A 21,239-nucleotide genomic window follows, 5' to 3' on the forward strand; every position below is an offset into this window, starting at 1 on the left:
AATTAACCTGAGTCTAATCAAGAAGAAACAGCACACAAACCCAAATTGATTAGTGTTCTGTAAAATGACTGTCCTATAATTATAAAAAATATGCAGGTCATTAAAGTGTAGGTAAAACTAAGAAATTTTTCCAGATCTAAGGAGACAAGAAAGAGACCTGAAAACTGGGTATAATGCATAATCTTCAAGTGGATTCTTTTGCTATAAAGAATATTACTGGGATCATTAGTGAAATTTTTATGGATTCTCTGGACATATTAGAGTTCTTTGTACTATTTTTCAAACATTGATGAAAGTTGGAAATTGTTTCCAAGTTTAGTGAGACTGTTAGTTCCATCCCAAAAATTAAAATATTGATAAGCTACAGAATCATAATTTTTTATTTTTTTTAGTTTTTGCTTTTTTGGAGCTGCACCCATGGCATATGGAGGTTCCCAGGCTAGGGGGCGAATCAGAGCTACAGCTGCTGGCCACAGCTACAGCAACGTGGGATCCGAAGTGCATCTGTGACCTACACCACAGCTCATGGCAATGCCAGATCCTTAACCCACTGAGCGAGCCCAGAGATTGAACCTGCAACCTCATGGTTCCTCGTTGGATTTGTTCTGCTGCGCCACAATGGGAACTCTGGAATTATCATTTTTGAAAGCCCCTGAGGAAGGTGAGGACACAAAGAAACCTAATGATTTAAATTCCAGAAAATGAGGAGAACTTCCTAGATGAGAAGGTAACTACATCTTCTTTCACCTCTGGTAGAATTTTTCAGAGGAGGGGTCTACCAGTGGATAGGAGTATGGCAAAATAAGCTCAAGTTTTAACAGTTATATGTGGGCTGTGATGATAGATTAGAGGAGCTCTTGCCACAGAGCAAGTCTGTATAGAACACTTATTATTTCCTTTGGGAATTTAATTAGTGCATGGGAGTGGTATACCAAAGATTGCAGGCAGGGCATAAGAGGTGAGAGAGAGATCTTCCCTGAAGCATGTAGAACATTTTTCAAGTGCAAAGAATTAGCTGCTGAAGATTGAGGGAAAGGTAAAAAAGATAAGAGAAATTCTTCTTAGAGAGTCCTTCATCAATTGTACTGCATTAGCCTTCTAATAGGTGGGGGCAGGGGAAGAAGGCAGAGAAAGATCTCCCAAGAAACAGTACAGGTAAATTATGACAGGAGGGCAAAAAGAAGTCCCCAGTGAACCCAAACTCTGGCAGGTGGACTGCAAAGCCGAGAAAGACCTCTCAAAGATCAAAGGATGACAAGTGGGTTATAAAACATAAAGACATCTTGAGAAACTTGCCCGGCTCCTTTTAAGATAAAGTCCTGATCCCATGCCCAAAGCACTTGAAGCAAGTAGTGCTGCTGAATCCATGACTCCAACTAAATCTGAAACTGTCTGGACACAGTTCAAATGCCAATTAGATTAGTTTAAGTCCCTGATATTAGCAGCCTGAACAAGAAAAAATAAAAAGAACCTATCTTTGAGTAAACTTAACATTTTGTTCTTTGAATTAGCATATTGGTATCTGATATACAATCGAAGCTTACAAGATATGAAGAAGCAATAAAATGTGAGACACTGGCAAGAGAGGAAAGAGTCAGGAGAAGAAGATCCAGACATGGCCCGTATGTTCGATTTACAACTCAAAATTTTTAAAATAATAATGATAAATATAATAAAAGTTCTAGTTAGAAAGGTTACAAGTATGAATGGATGGAAAATTTCTTTAGAAACATGGACATATAAAAAAGGGCAAAATCCAACAAATATGATATTGGATAAGAGTTAATTTGAAAAGATTAAGGACAGGACACTGCAGAAAAAGGAACAGGGAATTTGAAGAGAGATCAATAGAAATTCAAACTGAACTTAGACAAACCAGTGAAAAAAGTGGAACAGAGCATTCATGGCAATAACAGAATAAAGGAGAAAAGTCATATGATCATCTCAATAGATACAGGAAAAAAAAATCACTTGACCAAACTTAACACATAATAAAAATTCTTGGAGTTCCTGTCGTGGCGCAGCGGAAATGAATCCGACAAGGAAGCATGAGGTTGCGGGTTCGATCCCTGGCCTCGCTCAGTGGGTTAAGGATCTGGAGTTGCCATAAGCTGTGGTGTAGGCCATTGGAAACAGCTCCAATTAGAACCCTAGCCTGGGAATCTCCATATGCCACGGGTGCAGCCCTAAAAAGACAATAATAACAATAATATTAATGATAAAAACTCTCAACATATGGATACAAGAAAACTTTTTCGAGCTGATAAAGGGAGTCTACAGGAAACCTACAGCTAATGTCACTCTTACTGGTGAAATGTCAAACACTTTTCTGTTAAGATAGGGACTAAATAATGATGCCTGTTCATACTACCTTTGATCCTTGAACAGCACAGGTTTAAACTGCACAGGTCCGCTTATACGTGGATTTTTTCCTATGGGAAATACTGTAGTCCTACACTCTCTGCTGCTGATAGAATCTGCAGATGCGGTATTGCAGATGCGGAGGAACTGAATGGAGGAACCGACTATGTTACAGTCAGACTTTCCATTGCACAGAGGGTGGCACCCTCAACTCCTCCGCTGTTCAAGAGTCAACTGTACTTCCCCCGAACAATGTCCTCGTCCTAGCCGGTACAAGGAGGCAAGAGTCAAGGCGTAAAGATCAGGAAGAAAGAAGTAAAGCTAATTCTGGTCACCGAGGCCATGAGCATGTGCATAGAAAGCCCATGGACTCTTCAAAAGACTAAAGCTCATAAATGAATTTAAGAGGCCTATAGGAACTACTACCAATAAACAGCTTAACTCTTATTCCAGACACTATAGTCTCTAATTAGAAAGGTTAATTTTAAAAAGTTTTTAATAGCATCAAAAATTAAATACATAGAAATAAAACTAAAAATAAAAGTACAATTTTTACAATGAAAATTACAAAACATCGCTGAGGGAAATTAAAGAAGACCCACACGAATGGAGATATATACATATCGTCTTTACAGACTGAAAGAGCCAATATTACTTACAAGTCCATACATCCAAAGTGTAGGTAGGGACCAACTTTAATTCCAAAATTCAAGCAGGTTTTTGAGGAGGAAACAGAGATAGTGCTTATATATAAAATGATCCAGGAAAGTTCAGGACATAGACCACTCAAACAATTTTCTTAAAGAACCAAAGTTGTAGACAACACTGTTTGATTTCAAGCTATATTATAAAGCTATAATAATATATCTAAATATGTATCATATAAATATATAATAATGTTGTCAAAGGGATTGATGCATATTTTAATAGCTGAATTTTGACAAAGGTTCAAAGAGCAGAAAATTTGGATACATTTCTATACTCCCTATTCTGTTCCATTGATCTATCTGTGTGTATTTACAGCAATAATACATTGTCTTAATTAGTGTAATTTTATATTGGGCTTTGAAATCAGGTTGTACAACTGAGTTTTTCCTTTTCCAAAATCATCATGGAACTATCTATGGATTTGAAGAAAAGGCACACTGTCTTCTACAAATATAACTGTTCTTGAGAGAACCAGCTTCTTCTGGTTTGCTTCTGGACTGTAATAGAGACAAGCAACCTGATAATGAGACATCAGGTGACCATAAAACTCTACCCCGGCTTGTGAACACTTGCTGATAGTCTGGCCAAATGGTCAGAATCTTGGAATGAATCAAATTGGAAGGTTAGTGATGAGCAGTCTTGGAAACTGCATGTATGAATGCACCTCTTACAATGACCACAAAGTATGAGCCCATTTGTGAATTATTTGTGTGTCATCTGAAGTTGTCTGTTGGAGAGGAAGCCGTCAATAATCAAGTGGACATCAATCAACCTCTCTGATGAGCAACACTGCTTAATGGGTTTATATACATGCGTAGGGATGGGTTTTTCTCACCCCATGGCTTTTGCTACTGAAACCACTGATTGCCCAAATATCAACGGCAGGGATTAAACATTAAGCCTCGTATTTGCAACTGCAGCCCTGCATGAAAAACTAATTGATTGTACTGGATCTTGGCCATCATAGGGAAAAGGGCCATTGGTCCTCACTGAATGGAATAATTATCCCTGTATGCGTTTGCCTTTCTTGGCTGAAGTCCTTCTGCCAGCATCACTAAACACAGACTCATAGCAAGTCCGTATTGTCATTAAGGTGTTTCTTTCAAAGTTTCTGATGGAGAAACTAATTTTACAATAAAAGAAGTGCAGTGATGAGCTCCTTCTTACGGAATTGATGAATCTTACATATACTCCTTCACACAGAAGCAGCCGATCTTACAGACCATCAGAGGGGCCTGTTGAAGACTCAGTTATGGTGCCAGCTGGAAACGCCAGCTACAAGGCTGCAACGACACCCTATAGGATGCAGCTTTTTAAATATATTGTTCCATGTAAGGGTTCATTGGCTAGAGAGACAAAAGTGGGAGAGGTTTCTGCTACTGTCATACCCAACAATCTGTTCATTGTACTTTCTATTCCCACAGTTTTGAGCTATGCCAGTTTAAAGGTCTTCTCAAAGGAGGAAGGATATCATGAGATGAAGCAATAATTGCCTGGTGATGTGAAAGCTGTAATTGCCATCTGGCCAAGTTGCCCCTTCTATGCCACCCAATCAACGGGCACATAAAAAGGTATCAAAATCAGACTATTAAAGGGAAACAGACACCATCAAGGCAGAGAGGTCTATGTCTGGAATCCAGGGGATTCTCTTAAGCACATCTAATTACTTCAAGGTCAGCCGTAGGTGTTAATTAAAGACCACAGTAGGGAAGGCAAGACAACTACAGACTTAGGTGTTTAGGAATAAAGATTGGGGTCTCTCCCAAACTCTGAAGTGAGGGAAAAGAGAATCTGGATTCAGTGGAGGAAAAAGTTATAAACATTACTTATAGCTTTACAGCAAGTTAGTGACATGAGGACTGTAGCAACTACACCTATTTTCTCCCTTGTTGGGAAAGTGCGGTTAGCATCCTCCATAGACCTTCTTCCTTGGGGGCTGGATAAAAGCATAGTTGAAATCCTGGATATCAGAGTTGATTAGAAGGCTTGCTATTCTAAGAAATGTGTCATCTACAGGTCAAACATGAAATTCTATTATATATCTCTCCATGAGTAGAGCATGAATGTGTCCTCATATGCAATGGCCTGCCTCAATGACACTTTGGTACATTGGCCTCTGGCCTTTTAAGTTTCTGAAGACGACAGTACCTTAAATCTGAAAGAAATGATTTTATTTATTTATTTATTTATTTATTTTTTGTCTTTTTGCCATTTCTTGGGCCGCTCCCGCGGCACATGGAGGTTCCCAGGCTAGGGGTTGAATCGGAGCTGTAGCCTCCGGCCTACGCCAGAGCCACAGCAACGCGGGATCCGAGCCGCGTCTGCAACCTACATCACAGCTCACGGCAATGCCAGATCATTAACCCACTGAGCAAGGGCAGGGACCGAACCCGCAACCTCATGGTTCCTAGTCGGATTCGTTAACCACTGCGCCACGACGGGAACTCCCTGAAAGAAACGAATTTAAATGACGCTGATCATAAAGAAAAATCAGAATGAATCCTGTCTCAGGGAAGAATGACTGTCCCTCTCTCTTACCCTGAAGGTGGACATATTCCCCCCACACTTCCTGTTCCTTTTAGTGTCTATAACCAAGCTGATACAAGAGAAGGCAAATACGACTTCTGCCTCTGCTTTCCCAGCCTCCAGGTGCCTCTGAACTCATTGTTTATCTTTATGAGTTTCCCCCAAATGAGCCAGTAGCCCATTTCCTTTCATGGAACAGAGCAGAAGATAAAACAGTAAGAAAAAACAGACTAAAGACAATTGCACAATGGAACCTAAATTTTACTAGATCTCATTGCTAGATTGGAAGAGGAAGATTAGACCACTCACCGGTCTATGACTTCATCCATCCAAAATGTTATTAGTTCCTTCCTTCCTCTGTGTTCCCTCTGTAACTGCTGCTGTACAGAAAGAGCAAGAGCAAGGCAGTATCGCACGAGCCACCAGGTCACTCTCAGTGGGTGAGTCAAGTGAGCAGCCTCCAGTCAAGTCGTGGCAGGTCACGGCAGCACAAGTATATCCACGTATGAGCCAAAGTCCTAAAGGAAGGACATCCCCTCTGAAACAGCACATTACAAAATTTGATTTGGTGTTTTATTTTGTTAGTCTGGGATAACTCTTCTGCTTCCAGGATTGGACATTCATATCATCAACGATCACTGTTTTCTGAAATTCTTAAAATAACCCTCAGGTGTTGGGTAAAGAGAAGGCGCTCATCAGAGCAGGCACTTGGGCCTGACCCCTTGGCAATTATGGTCAAGCCATTAGGAGAGAGTAGGTATTTTGTTAAGTTAGAATCCAGAGCAAGGATGGGACATGTCATCAGTTACTGAGGGTGGGCGCCACGCTGGCCCGGCAGGGGCTCCCATGATTCACGCTTTAGAGAACCTTAGTAAATAACGTGGCACCTCCAAACACACATTCCCCCCTTTTGGAGCTTGGATTAGTATCCTCCCAGACTCTCCACGGTGACCTATTAGAGATTTCTAAACCCCACCAGATGCTAGACAAGAGCGCCAACGGTCAGAGCCCTGCTGGTAGTCAACTCATGACAAAGCACAGAGGGCGTTTAAGACCAGGTCTTAAGGAGATAAAGAAACAGTTATCATAGGAAAAGGTGTGAGAAAACCTGAGTGTAAAGATGTGGTCAGAAATGACTGTGCTGTCCTTTAAGATCTGGGATAGATGGATCAGTGAGGTCTAGGAAGGCTGATAATGGCAACTCCTCGTCACATATACCCTTGCTGGCTTAGTGGAAGAAGCCAATGAGCTTGTTAGCACTTCCTGTTCCCCCTTCCTCCCCAGCCTGCATCACCCCAGGACCACCTGAAAGGAAACTGGTGTTTGAGGAACAAGTATACTGCCAGGATTTTACGCTAGTCTGAGTTTTGGAAACAGAATCCCTGTGGTAATTAACTTGTGAAAAATTATCTCCAAGCAAACTGAGAAACATATGGGCTAAGGCGGGTCACCAACCAAACACCTTTGCCCCTTCTGACGAGAGAAGGAACGTGTTGGGGCAAGAGGCCAGTAGGTGTTTGGGGAAGTTTTCTCCTCATGAAAATCACAGGAATGGTTTTCTCACGTAGACTTTTTTTTTTTTTTTTTCTCACTGAACGATGTAAACTGAGTTTGTAGCAGGTGGACAGGGAGTTTTAAGGAACATCTTTCCTTCTTAACTTAACAAAATGCAGGAGTTCCCGTCGTGGCGCAGTGGTTAACGAATCCGACTAGGAACCATGAGGTTGCGGGTCCCTGCCCTTGCTCAGTGGGTTAATGATCTGGCATTGCCGTGAGCTGTGGTGTAGGTTGCAGAGGAGGCTCGGATCCTGCGTTGCTGTGGCTCTGGTGTAGGCCGGCGGCTACAGCTCCGATTGGACCCCTAGCCTGGGTACCTCCATATGCCGCGGAAGCGGCCCAAAGAAATAGCAAAAAGACAAAAAAAAAAAAAAAAATGCAGGATGTTGCTGTGGTTTGGTAGCCAAGAAGAGTTCAGGTGAAAGTTTTTGGAGGGATGTTGCTGAAATCTTGGCTGCCCCTGTAACACTGGCACGGAATAGAAATACAGAGTTTTGAAGGAAACAGAAAGAGTACGTCTATTTCATTACCAGGCAAAGAGGGAACACAGTAGGCTAATGCCCCAAGGACTGTGTCCCCCGGAGGGGCAGTAAGGAGCCTTAGGGTTCAAGGAGCAGGGCCTGATCAGCTCGTGCATGTTCCTCTGATTGGTGGGTGGTGAGGAATTGGGAGTCCCAGCATCATCAACCTTCTGGTTCCAACAGACCTGGGGTCTCTGTGCTTGTGGGCAGCGTACAGTTAACCTCTTCTTCATATAGCAAAACCAAAGAGAAAACAAACAAACCAACCAAAAACCCCCAGCAATAACAACCCCCCCCCAATCTGCTCTTTGAGGGCTCTTTCAATTGATTTTCTCAACTCCCGGATCCTGGACCCTGCCAGCCTTTTGACTTATATCTGTTCAACTTGCCTCTTCTGAATTAGAGCCTCCCCTTTCCCTGACCGACTCCCAGGATCCCTACTGGGGGAATTCCAAATTCTAATGCCCTCCTGGTCCATGCGATAACCCATACCCACCTGGAGAAGGTGGGTGGGGTAACGGATTAAGTCACACTGGCCTAGGTTATAATCCTGCCTTGTCTTTGCTAATTATGTGCTCCAAGGACTGCAGCAGGCCTTTATTAAAAAATAACATTAATTCTGTTCTCAAAGTGGTATGGTACATCTTACACGGAACTAAATCTCATGTTTATGAAACCAAACTGTCAGACTGCTGAACAAAGGTGAGCGATGAGTTAATTAAATGTGACTGTGAAGGAGTATGAATATTATTTGACATCCCACCTGCATTTATCTGGGACAGTGAAACTTAGGGACCTCAGTCCTGTTCACCATTCAGCAAGAAAAGCTTGATCATCGAAGGCTTTATAGAGGTCAAACATGGTAATTCTGAACAAACATGGAAGAATGGACCGTTTCCTTTTTAAAGAGTTCTTAAAATGTCAAGCTCTTCCTTTTGCAGTTGTATCTTGTTAAAATATTAAATATTTGTCAAAACAGCTGAATCTAGCACATGTCAGAGGAATAGATTTTTTATGCTCATTCCTCCTTTTTGCCTATTCCATTACCTTAGCTGTGTTCCTGTTCCTCTGAAAGCCAGAGAAGGAAGCACTTCTGAATATTCAAGGAGGAAAAGGGAGGGAAGCGTGAGAGACATACCACTTCTCGCCCACGGCACCAACGCGGGTCCCCTTATAGTAGAATCTGATGATGAGGAAGACAATTGATAAACTGGAAGAGCAGGAGTTACAGTTTCCACAAGCTCTCAGCAGACATAACATAGGTGAGATTGTGTGTTATCTTAAGTAAGCCTTCTTCTAGCTGAAATATGTAAGACGAGATTGTGGGTGGGAATTTTTAAGGAGAAGGGCAGAGACTCCAATGCCAGATGTTAGGTTGGACTGAAAGGAGGGTATAAGCAGAGGCCCTTGGAGAGAATCCAGGTCATTTCTGGATGTGACTGAATTGACAATAAAAGGCATGTGACAATAGCATCCCCTGTCCCTTGCACCGCCATTCCATTCTCTAGATGTGCTGCTGGATTCTTGCAGTTCGCACCCCTACCCTGGCCCTGTCTGGGATCCCATCTTCTCTGGACTGGGATCCTGCCTGGTTCTAACTGGTCCTCATTGAAAATGGAGAGCAGAAAGGGGAGAGGAATTGCCAAGATGGAAGCAAGTCAGTGTCTTTATAGCACTTCTCATCTGAATTCATTTTACTTCTCTCAAGCAGATATAGTTTTGCATCATTTTAAGCAAGCTTCTTGCACTTTTTAAGCCTTTATTTCCTTATTATTAATACAGTAAAAATAAAGTAACTCCCCAACCTCCCTTCCAATCATGATGGTCCTTGGACAGGCCATGCAAGAGAGCTTTGAAAAAAATAAAGCGATGGACATTACGCTGAGTCACTAAACAGAGGGTGATAGTCCTGCCTGTACACAGTAGAAAATCCCAGAGAGCCCCTCCACCTCAGAGGTGTGTCTTTTCTTCCCAGAATCAACCAGAATGTCTGGGGTCTAGAAATCAGAAGCCAGCCAGATTCTATTATGATTTTTTTATGTATATATAAAGTGAAGGACATTCATTGAAGTCTGAACTCATAGGAAAGGGATGGAGGAATACCAGTGGAAACAGGAGAAGCTGTCACTTGATGGAAACTCCCAGTCCTTGAAGAGAGCAAGTGCAAAACCACAGGAGGACATCCAGACCCTCAGAGGTGCTCAGACAGGTCATTTGGACCTGCTTTGTCCTCCAGAAGACATGGTAACAGATAATGGGCAGTTGTATGGGTGGCAAGAAGGCAGGATCGAGGAGCAATTCTCTTAAAGACTACCAAGCCTTAGACAACCAAAGACTTGCAAACCAGGTAGCTAATGATATACAGTACAAGCAGCCAGAGACCAACTTCCAGGAGAACTGAAAGAGACAGTAGTTCGAGATAAGTGCTGCCTCTCCAATGAGAGCCAAGCAGAAAGCCAAAGCCAAAGCCAAAGGAAACAGGATTCCAGGTGGGGCCAGGGCAAGGACTAGAACTGCAGAAATCAAGCAGGAAATTAAAATAATAGTAAAAAGTAAGAGAAGTAGATGGCACTGTCCATCTCTCCTCGTAGTGACCTGATCTCATTCCTAGCATCACAGAACCAGTCCATAAAGCCCTCTATTCCCTTTAAATTTAGGGGAACTAAAGTCCAGAAGGGCGCAGTGCTATGCGAGGGAACGTGGTGAGGCGTCACAAGTCAGGTCTGAATATGTGGGACTTGTTAGATTGAATGTGACACCCAGGCTAAGCAGTAAGGTGGACAGACCGTAGACTCCCTAAAGCACTAGGAGGTCTCTACCCTCTCAGCTCCTGATCCGCTTCCTAACATGATAAGATCATCAACAGAATCACTGTCTCAAGAGACAGCAGGTGTGGATAAAGAGCTTGCCTTTGAAATTACAAACCCAGCTATGAACCAGAAGGTTGAAGGGCAGTGGTCATGGGGGCTTTTATTTCTTGGGGAGGATAAAGGAGGCCTTAAGTGAGAGTCTCCCACTTTACCCCACATTGGGGGTTTCTACCACTTGGGAGGCTCCTGAGGTACAAGCCAGTATCTGGGAGTACACAGGAGTCGCAAAACTCTTCTGGCTGCTGCAGAATAGGAACTGGACATGATGGGATGAGACGTGAAATAGACTGAACGTGAGCATGACTGAGATCTCACAACATCCTTGAAGTAGCCTTGAACCCTAACTCGTTCCATATTTGGGAGAAGTCTCCAAACTTCCAAAGGATCAAAATATCCAGGTCACATCTGTTTCCAGCCCCTACATTCAGGCATTCTGCCCCTGATAAGCTTACACATTGACCCCAAAGCAGACATCAGGGGCTTTCAATAATTTCCACAAGAAATCAAATATCCCAAGCATTTGTAATATTCTTTGCTTTACCAATGACTTGCTTGAGGTTCACAGAAGTGTCACGTGGCTTAAGACACAACATGATGCCATTATAAACATCTTTTTCTTCTTTCCCTTTTCCTTTCTGACTCTCTGTCCCACCCACACAAAGAAAACATTTTCATTTCGTCTATTATGTATTATTTTTTCCCCTTTCTCAGAAGTTTTGTCACTAGCTAAAGCCTAAGTTTATTAATATTTGTCCACCTCAATACATTTTAACAAGGCATGGTTTCCCATAAAAGTGGTATCTCTCTGAGGTGAGATGATAAAATCTCAACCAGCAGCAAAAGAGAAAAATATTTCCTACTTACCGACTCTTTTCTGTTCTTAATTATTCTATTCTATCCTATAAATACCAAAATGATATTTATCACTTATACAAACCTTTGATCTGAGCTTGGCTAGGTCAGGTGTAAGAAACTGAAATTGATAAGGAGGGTCAATTCCTGAGCCACTTGGGCACGGATCGGGTGACTCCTGCAAGCTCAGCTAGGTGGAGGTTAATTGCCAAAATACATGATGCTGGTCATAGCCCATTCTTTCTGGAGGCAGAAGACTGCCTACCAGACCAGCTGTCCATCCAAAAATCTGTGACATCCACGCATGACATTGCTCATGTCACAGGGGCAGGTAAGGGTGGGGCATGGATAAAACGCAGATAGTCAGCCTCCAGAGAGCCCAGAAACAAGGGTGGGGGTGTGGAGGCCAAAGCACGGACCCCAACAGAAATTCTGAAAACTTGACAAGGGCCTTGTGCAAGAATAAAGGCTATGGAAAGCAAAAGCACCCTTTTAGTCAATGGGAGCGGCTACCACACAGCCCCAAAGGCTGGGCGGCTTACAAACAATAGAAATTTATTTCTTACGGTCCTGGAGGCTGGAAGTCTGAGATCAGGGGGCCAGTATGGTCAGGGTCTGACACGAGCCCTCTTCCAGATCGCAGACTGCTGGCTTCTCACCGTATCCTCACGTGGTGGAAAGAGGGCGAGGTAGTTTTCGCTGGCCCTTTTTATAAGGGCACTACTGCCATCTGTGAGGGCTCCACTCTCATGACCTGACCACAGCCCAAAGGCCTCGCCTCCTAATATCATCACACCGAGGTTAGGATTTCAATACGAATTTTAGGAGAAATGTAAGCATTCAGTCCATCGCAGGCCCTCAGACAGAAGGACATATCATTGGACTTTGCAATATGTCCTTAAGACATGTAAGGATGATAAAAATAGGACCAAAGGGTACAAGATTAGTGTATAAAGCTTCATGTGTTTTGAATTTGATATCTGTGCTGTACAGATACACTTATTACTGTGTATGATTATGAAATGTTTCCCTTTATCTTTACTAATGCTTTTTGCCTTATCGTCTATTTTAACTGATAGCAGAATAGCTACTTTAGCTTTCTTTTGGTTACCTTTTGCACTGGCTCTGTTTATCCATCCTTTAACTTTTAACCCACTTTGTATTTTTATAATGGAAGTGTGTCTCATGTAAGCAGCCTTTTGAACTTGTTTTCAACCAATATGAAAATATTATTCTTTGATTTGGAATATTCAGTCCCTTTATTATTTAATGTAATTACTAGTATAGTGAAGTTACTACACACTATCTCGACACCTCATCAAAGGAGATATATAGATGGCAAAGAAGCATGTGAAAAAGTGCTCATTTGTCACTAAGAACCTGTAAATTAAAATAACAATAAAAGACCATTACACAGTTATTAAAATGGCTAAAATCCAAAAAAACTGATAATACTGTATGCTAGTAAGAATGTGGAGCCACAGGAAGTTCATTCATTCCCAACAGAAATGCACTTCAGAAGACAGTTTGGTAGTTTCTTACAAACCTAAACATAGTCCGACCATACAACCTAGCAATTGCTCTCTTAGATATTTGTCTAACTGACTTGACAAGTTATGTCTACACAAAAATCCGTACAGGATTTTTTTTAGCAGGTTTATTTGTAGTTGCCAAAAACTGGAGCAACCAAAATGTTCTTCTGTAGACAAATGGATAAATAAATGACAATATCTATAAGATGAAATATTATTCAGTGATAAAAGGACATGAGCTATCAGGCCACAAAATGACACAAAAGAAACTTAAACCTGTATTGCTAAATGAAAGAAAGATCTGAAAAGCTTATACTGAATGATTTCAATTATGTGACATTCTAGAAAGTGCAAAACTATAAAGACAATAAAATAATCAGCGGTTACCAGGAATCCAGGGGGAACAGAGGAGGGAAATATAAGCGAAGCACAGGGGACTTTTAGGGGAGTGTAATTCCTCTCTGTGATACTCTAGTGGTGGATACATGGCATTATTCATTTGTCAAAAAAGAAAGAAAGAAAGAAAGAAAGAAAGAAAGAAAGAAAGAAAGAAAGAAAGAGAGAAAGAAAGAAAGAAAGAGAGAAAGAAAGAAGGAAAGAAAGAGAGAGAAAGAAAGAAGGAAAGAAAGAAAGAGAGAGAGAGAAAGAAAGAAAGAAAGAAAGAGAGAGAGAGAAAGAAAGAAGGAAAGAAAGAGAGAGAAAGAAAGAAAGAGAGAGAGAGAAAGAAGGAAAGAAAGAAAGAAAGAGAGAGGAGAGAGAGGGAGGGAGGGAAGGAAGGAAGGAAGAAAGAAAGAAAGAAAGAAAGAAAGAAAGAAAGAAAGGAAGGAAGGAAGGAAGGAAGGAAGGAAGCAAGCTTTGGATTATAAACCAAACTATGAAATAAATATCCTCGAGCTCATGGGATTCTACAGATAAAGGTCAACATCAACAGTAAGTCACGCTGATAGTATGCACCCCCCATATTATGCCATGAGAATGACACGCCACTTCTGTAGTTCCACACACACAACCCAAACCCATAACCCCAATGTAATCATGAGAAAAGCATAGGACAAATCACAGTTGAGAGACACTTTAAAATCTCTTATCATTACTTTTCAAAATGGTCAATGTAATTGAAAACAAGGAAAGCTTGAGAACTGTCACAGCCAATAGGAGCCTCAGAAGATATGACACCAAGAGTAATTTGCTATACTGGATGGGATCCTGAAACAGAAAAAGAACACTAGGTAAAGACTAAGGAAATATGAAAACATTATGCACTTAAGCTAATGATAGTGTATCAAATCCGTTCACTATGTATAACAAATGTAATACATTGATGTAAGATGTTAATAATAGGGAAGCTGAATATAGAGTAGAGGGGAACTCTGTGCTATCTTTGCAATTTTCCTGTAAGCCTAAAACTGTTCTAATAGATTTTCTTTTAAAATAGACCACATACAGCCACTATGGAGAACAGTTTGGAGATACCTTAGAAACCTATACATAGAACTTCCATATGACCCCGCAGTCCCACTCTTGGGCATCTATCCGGACAAAACTCTACTTAAAAGAGACACATGCACCCGCATGTTCATTGCAGCCCTATTCACAAGAGCCAGGACATGGAAACAACCCAAATGTCCATCAACAGAGGATTGGATTCGGAAGATGTGGTATCTATACACAATGGAATACTACTCAGCCATAAAAAAGAATGACAATGCCATTTGCAGCAACATGGATGGAGCTAGAGACTCTCATACTGAGTGAAATGAGCCAGAAAGACAAAGACAAATACATATGATATCACTTATAACTGGAATCTAATATCAAGCACAAATGAACATCTCCTCAGAAAAGAAAATCATGGACTTGGAGAAAAGACTTGTGGCTGCCTGATGGGAGGGGGAGGGAGTGGGAGGGATCGGGAGCTTGGGCTTATCAGACACAACTTAGAATAGATTTACAAGGAGATCCTGCTGAATAGCATTGAGAACTTTGTCTAGATACTCATGCTGCAACAGAAGAAAGGGTGGGGGGAAAAATGTAATTGTAATGTATACATGTAAGGATAACCTGACCCCCTTGCTGTACAGTGGGAAAATAAAAAAATTTAAAAAAAAATTAAAAAATAAAATAAAATAGACCACAGACCTAAAGACAAAATGGAAAACAATAAAACTCTTGAAGAAAACTTAGGAGATAACCTTCGTAGCCTTGAATCAGACAAAGATTTCTTAGACATAAAACCAAAAGAATAATCCCAAAACAACAAATTAATAAATTGGACTTCAACAAAAATTAAACCTTCCCTTCAAAAGACACTGTTAAAAAATGAAAAGACAACTTGCAGACTGGGAGAACTGTGTTTTAAAACCCATACCTAATAAAGGAAGGACGATGTAAGGAATTCTCAAAAATCATTCATAAGGAATCCCAATAAAAACAAATAAAATATTTCAGTAGAAAAACACTGCACCTAATAAGCAATGAAGGGACACTCCACATCATTAGTCATTACAGAAATGTCAAAACCACAAAGGTATACCACCACAAACCAATTAAAATGGCTAAAATTAAAAAGACTGACCATATCTGGGTTTGTCAGGAAAGTGGAGGTTTCACCAACCATTGATGGAAATGTGAAATGGAACAACCATTTGGGGAACTAGTGTAGCAGATTCTTCAAAAGTTAAGCATATACCTATGGCATGATCGAGCCACTGTGCTCCTGGGCTTTCAATCATGAGAAAAACAAAGTATATGTTTATACTAAGATGTACATAACCCAACATTTGTACCTGTCTTATTTACCATAGTGAAAAAGTGAGATGAACCCCAAAGTTCATCAACAGGTGACTAGCTACACTGGGGTATGTGCGTATACTATTATACTACTTAGTATTAGTGGAATAAACTATCGAGACACACAAAAAGAAGGAATTTCAAAATAATTATGCTGAGTGAAGTAAGCCAAACCAAAACAGGGTACTTATTGTATGATTTCATTAAAAAGTTTTGGGAAATTCTCAGCCTTTTTCTCGTCACATATTGCTTCTCCTTCGTTCTCTTATTCCTCCTCTTCTGGGATCCCTGTTAACCCTGTCTTAACCCTATGCCCCAGCACTCAGGCCTTTCACATTCTACTGTGTGTTCTGCGTTCTTTATCTCTCTGTGCTTCCGTCTGGATCCTCTGTTTTCTAGTCCTTATCATCTTTTGTGCACTCAGCTGACTCTGATTCCATTCATGAGTTCTTAATTTCACCCGGGTTTTTTTTTTTTTTTTCAGTTTTGAAATCTCCACTTAATTCTTTTCATAAATGCCTAATCTCTGTTGCATTTTCCTCCTCCTCATCTAGTTAGCTGCCTTTTCCCTCTCTTTTCTGAAACATATTAATCATAATTATGTTTAAGTCTTTGCTAAATTCAACATCTGCATTGTCCATGAGTCCACGTCTACTGTTCACTTTTTTCTCTTGGTTGTTTGTCCTAAGGTCTCGTTTCTACACATTCCTAGTAATTTTAACTAAGTGCCATATATTATGTATTAAAAAGTGCAGAAGTTTCCATTGCTGTTACTGGGGGGGGGGGTGGTATCCTTTCTTCTGCTAGGCAGATACATTCACGGAAGTAATTCACCTTAATCCAGCCAGGTTCTCCTCTTGCCCTCGTCTGTCTCAACTGATTCTAGACAAGTTTGGTTTGCTAATGTATATCTAGAATTTTTGCATCTACTACACTGAATCACATACAATTTTCACTTTCTTCCAGGTTAAAATGGTTAAATACCAGCAATTTCATGCCATTCAAATTGTAAGAAGTTACTAGAGGCCCGTTACTCTTCTCTTTTGTACTGAATTTATCAAATTTGATATAAATGTTATATTGGAGTATTTCCAGTTCTTAGTTTTTGATGTATTTATATAAGATTTGCATTTTCCTGTCTTTAAACATTGGGTTAAACGTACTATTAAAATCACTTGGTTTTGCAATTTACTTTATGGGATGGTAGAAACATTTATAGCTTCTGAAATTCATCATATTCATATTTTTTGCCTCATTTTGCGTTGGTTTGATCCAATTTTTGTGTCTAGAAATTTGTCAATTTCATCTCGACTTTTACTCTTGTTAGTATCACACCATCTTTTTACATTTTTAGTGTCTATAGGAATCTTCCTTTTTATTCAAATTTCATGCTTTAATGTGTATTTTGCTAATTTTGATATTTAGGTGATCTAGAATTGCTCTTTTTCTATTCCTGATGTTAATAATTTGTGTAATCTTGTTTTTAAAATAGATCTGTATAGAAGTTCCTATTGTGGCTCAGTGAGTTAAAAACCCAGCATAGTGTCCGTGAGGATGTGGGTTTGGTCCCTGGTGTAGGCCTGTAGCTGAAGCTCCAATTCAACCCCAAGCCTGGGAACTTCTCATGCCACAGGTGCTGCTCCAGCACAAAATTCAACCAGCCCAGACTGAGCCCCGTTCCACAACTTCTCCTCTTCCAAATTCAAATCCACTCATTCCTCTCATGGCTACAGAATCAAGGAAGAGATAGGATCTCTCTTTCACCAGCCCTCTCCTTACCTCCAGTTCCTGTATCCCTAGTTTGCTGTTTGTTACATCTCTTTGGTGTATTTCAGAATCACTGCTTCTCATGACCTCTCCAAACACATTGCTCATAATTGTGATCTGGACTATGCCTTACCTTTGTCCTGTCCACATGTCTGTGCTTCTAGAGTTTGCTAGATAGGAGCAAACGTGGCACTGAAGAAGACAAATACCCTCTGATTCTCACTTGAGACAAAACAGGTACTTTACCCCAGGCAGGGCTATGCTGGGATCTTATCCTTCTTAGCCTCATAGTCCAAGGCTTGACCCTCTGGGAGGATCCAGAGAGGCTAGGAGTCACACTGGCGTGAAAAAGACTGTTTCCAAAGCATCTGTTTCGTCTGCCTCAAATATGCATCGTACAGGACGCCAGACTGTTCAGTTTCACATCCTTTTTAGGCTGAGAGGAGGTACACATAAATGGATTAAGAGTAAACAAGATGAAAATGTGTCTGTCCTGTTGTATTTTGTTAACCATAAGTGGTCATCCTGACCTAGAGAAACCCAGTTAGATACAAATTTGGACAGATGTTGGCCAGAACCACTGGCTGATTTTTCATTGAAAGCCAAACTGTAAAGGCTAAAAAAAATACGTGAGTGCCATCTAGAGGTAAAACTAGTACTGCAAGCTCTCTAAAGCACTCTTACAAAGGGGATCACAGATTTGCTCTCAGAGAACCCTCGCTGGCTCATTAAGCAAGTTTTTTCACATCTTGGGTCAACATCTGCCTCCACTTGCCCTGACCACTGCAGGCCACAGTAGCCTCCCTTTCCCGGATTGTTTTCTAGTATATTTTCTTTATCATTAATTTAGTCGAAAGTCAGAACACGTTCAATCCTCCACGAACATTTTTTAAGGTATTCTTTGGGCCAGATTGTGCTCAACCAAGAGACTAATCACTGATCCAGGAGGAGTCTGTCGCTGAGCTGGAGGGGACATTGTGCAGCCCCCTCGTCCCCTCGGCGGAAGTACCTTACGCAACATTGCTGAAGTGTGTCCCTTACTCTTGTTGGGACAGGATCCTCTGGAAGAGCAAATGCCCCCCCCCCCAGGACAGGTGGACACTGGCAGGCAGGTCACTACGCAGTGCGAACAATGGGCTTGGAAGTCTGCGAGATGTACTATTGAATCCTAGCTCTGCCACCACTTACCGAAGGTGCAAACTACTGAATCTCGAGCACATTGCTTCTCCGAGAGTTGATTTCCTTGTTTGTTAAATGGAATAATATTACCTTGTGGTCTTATGGTAAGGATGGGCAATAGTATTTATTATTTACCAGCTAGGGCTTAGCACAATTCCTGAAACAAAGAAGCTGCTAAGAACATATGAGCTTTGTCACTATAATAATAATAAATTTCCAACTATGATTTTAATTCACCTACCTTGCAAAATTGTTGAAAGGATGAAGTGACCTACCCAGGCATGACAGATGGCCAGGTGAGACAGAATTTAAGATTATTTTCATCAAGAGAAATTGCCAGTGACTCCTATCTGATAATCACTGTAAGTTTTATCATCCTGATGAAGAGTTTTGGTTTTCCTTCGAACACTTCAGAAGCACCTCTTAGTGATTGCAAATGACAGACCACAAAGTACACACTGAGACGCGGGAAACGTAGAACAGGATATTTTGAGACTTACTTCCAAAGATTGTTCTTCGCAAAATTCCTGAGATCTGATGACTTCAGAGAAGGAGCTGCATTTGCAGAGACGGAGGAAACTCCGGGAAGATGAGTGTCTCCTTGACAGATGGAGTGCTCTTGAAAGCACCGCCAAACCCTTTGTGCTACAGGACATTCTGGGAAGTTCTTGTTGTTCTTGGACTTCAAGGAAGGTGACTATTATAGGCAAGTATGTCTTGAACATTCAATAAGAGGTAAAAGCCTTGTAAAACTTTATTGTGTCTCTGACTGGTGCAGGGGGCTGTTCAAGCACTGCATCTGGACCAGGGCAGCCCTCAGTCAATGGTGGTTCTTCGCACTGATAGGAATGTTCCAGGTGGCTTCTTGCTAATCCAAGCCAGAGTGCGTGTCACCTGTCATCTGGCGGCAATCTCACCCGGGTGCCCTTAGCTCCCTTTTTGCAGTGCCCACCCCGTGGCTGGACCAGAGCCCTCTCGGGGTCGAGGGAGAGACTGTAGGGCAGGGGGGCAGGTGGTTGCCAGACACAGACACAGCTCAGAATTCTAAAACATCCTTCGTGTGCTCCCCGCCTTCAGTGCCTGGCTTTCCCCAGCAGGGAGATAGTCGAGAAATGCCTCGAAAAAAATGCTCGCCCTTGGGACCTTTCTAGAAGGAACAACTTGCGGGAAGTGGCGAATCTCAAGAGTAGCTGCCCAAGCTGCATATTGCTTTGCCTTGTCCTCTTCCCCACCAGCGTCCTGCTTCTTGCCCAGTGCGCAGGATACAGAGAACAAACAGGGGAGGGGATGTGACAAAGTCCAGAGGCTTCAACTCGTCTCTTGAGTGTGTTGGACTTTCTCTCCCAGTGGACTTCCCCTGTTGGCTGCATGAATAATGCACTTTTAAGCACTTGAAACAACCCAGTGTTCACCTTCACAAAATGGCAATTCGAAAGAAAACTGCCATTACTGATGTGCATCTCAACAGTGCAGGCTTCTTTCTAATGCACACTTAATTACATTAGCGGCCTGGGGAGTAAATCATACTGCTGTCGCCTATCACTGGGGTGACCCTATGAACACAAACATCCAGCTCCATCTTCAGGTTTATGGGCGACAAATATCAGCCCATTGTCCTAATGGGGCAATAACATCATCTGCTACCACACGATACAAATTAAATTTAGTGAAATGCCTTAAAAACAATCTGGGAATTACAGGCAACGAGAGCTTGAGGGGTCCAGAAAAATAACGCACGCCACTCTCAGCCAGGAAGCACATACTGTAATCACCTGGGGGGATTTAAAAAACAGAAATGCAGAGGTCCCACCCCAGACCGAGTGAGTCAGAACCTCTAGGGAGCAGGCCCAGTTATCAGGATCGTTTAAAACTTCCCGGCTCATTAATAAGTGCGGCCTGGAATGAACACCGCTGAATCAGCCCTGGGCGTTTGCAGGTGGAGGCTCCGAGACCTCACAGTGGAGGTGGCTTGTGCAGGGGCTCCAGGTGGCCAAGAGGGTTCTCTGGACCTTTGTTCATCCCCCTTGGGTTCCTCTTTCCCCGACGATCCACCCCTGCCTCCAGGTCTCTTTCATCCAATGACTAGTCAGATGTGTCTGCTGCCCTCCTGTGCGCCCGAGAGCGTCACTCCTGCAACAGGCCCTTAGGTCTCGGACCCTGCACACTGCAGCGGTTTTCTCTCACAAGCAGTGTCTTCTGATCAATCCCTCCGCAAGAGGGGGCCAAGCACCCCCACTCTTTTTGGTACAGACTCACAGGTCAGAGGATTCCAGGGGAGGGCGAGCAGATTGCAGGAGGCCAGCTGGAGTCGGGGGGCTAGAGAGAAATGACACCCCAGGACCTTTCCAGAAAGAGGCTACCTCCCCCCCACACACACACCAAGACAGGCAGTGCGTGACCCAGAATGCAGCAGGCTTTCTAGCAGGGCCCACCTGGGGCCTTCCTGGTGGACAGGGCCCCTGGGACTGCCCTCTGTGACACAACCACAGAAGCTTGTGCAAGGAGGACTCCACGTGACATGGGTGCACATGTGTCTGGGATACAGGAAGTACCTAAAGCCAGTGGATGCCAGCTTC

General features: G+C 42.1%; 1 protein-coding gene across 5 annotated transcripts in view; it reads right to left on the reverse strand.

Annotated features, from left to right (window-relative positions):
- Nucleotides 1-21,239, reverse strand: part of SLC5A9 (solute carrier family 5 member 9) — a 139,299-nt gene that overhangs the window by 79,802 nt on the left and 38,258 nt on the right. For 2 of the 5 annotated variants that reach the window (XR_002345210.1, XR_002345209.1), the window contains exon 2: nt 5,905-6,113. The exons of the other annotated variants lie outside the window; for them this stretch is intronic. The gene's annotated coding sequence lies outside the window, so the exon portion shown is untranslated. The remainder of the gene's footprint in view (nt 1-5,904; nt 6,114-21,239) is intronic. 5 annotated transcript variants of the gene reach the window in all.

The sequence above is a fragment of the Sus scrofa genome, chromosome 6, assembly GCF_000003025.6.
Source record: "Sus scrofa isolate TJ Tabasco breed Duroc chromosome 6, Sscrofa11.1, whole genome shotgun sequence".
Classification (NCBI taxonomy): Eukaryota; Metazoa; Chordata; class Mammalia; order Artiodactyla; family Suidae; genus Sus; species Sus scrofa.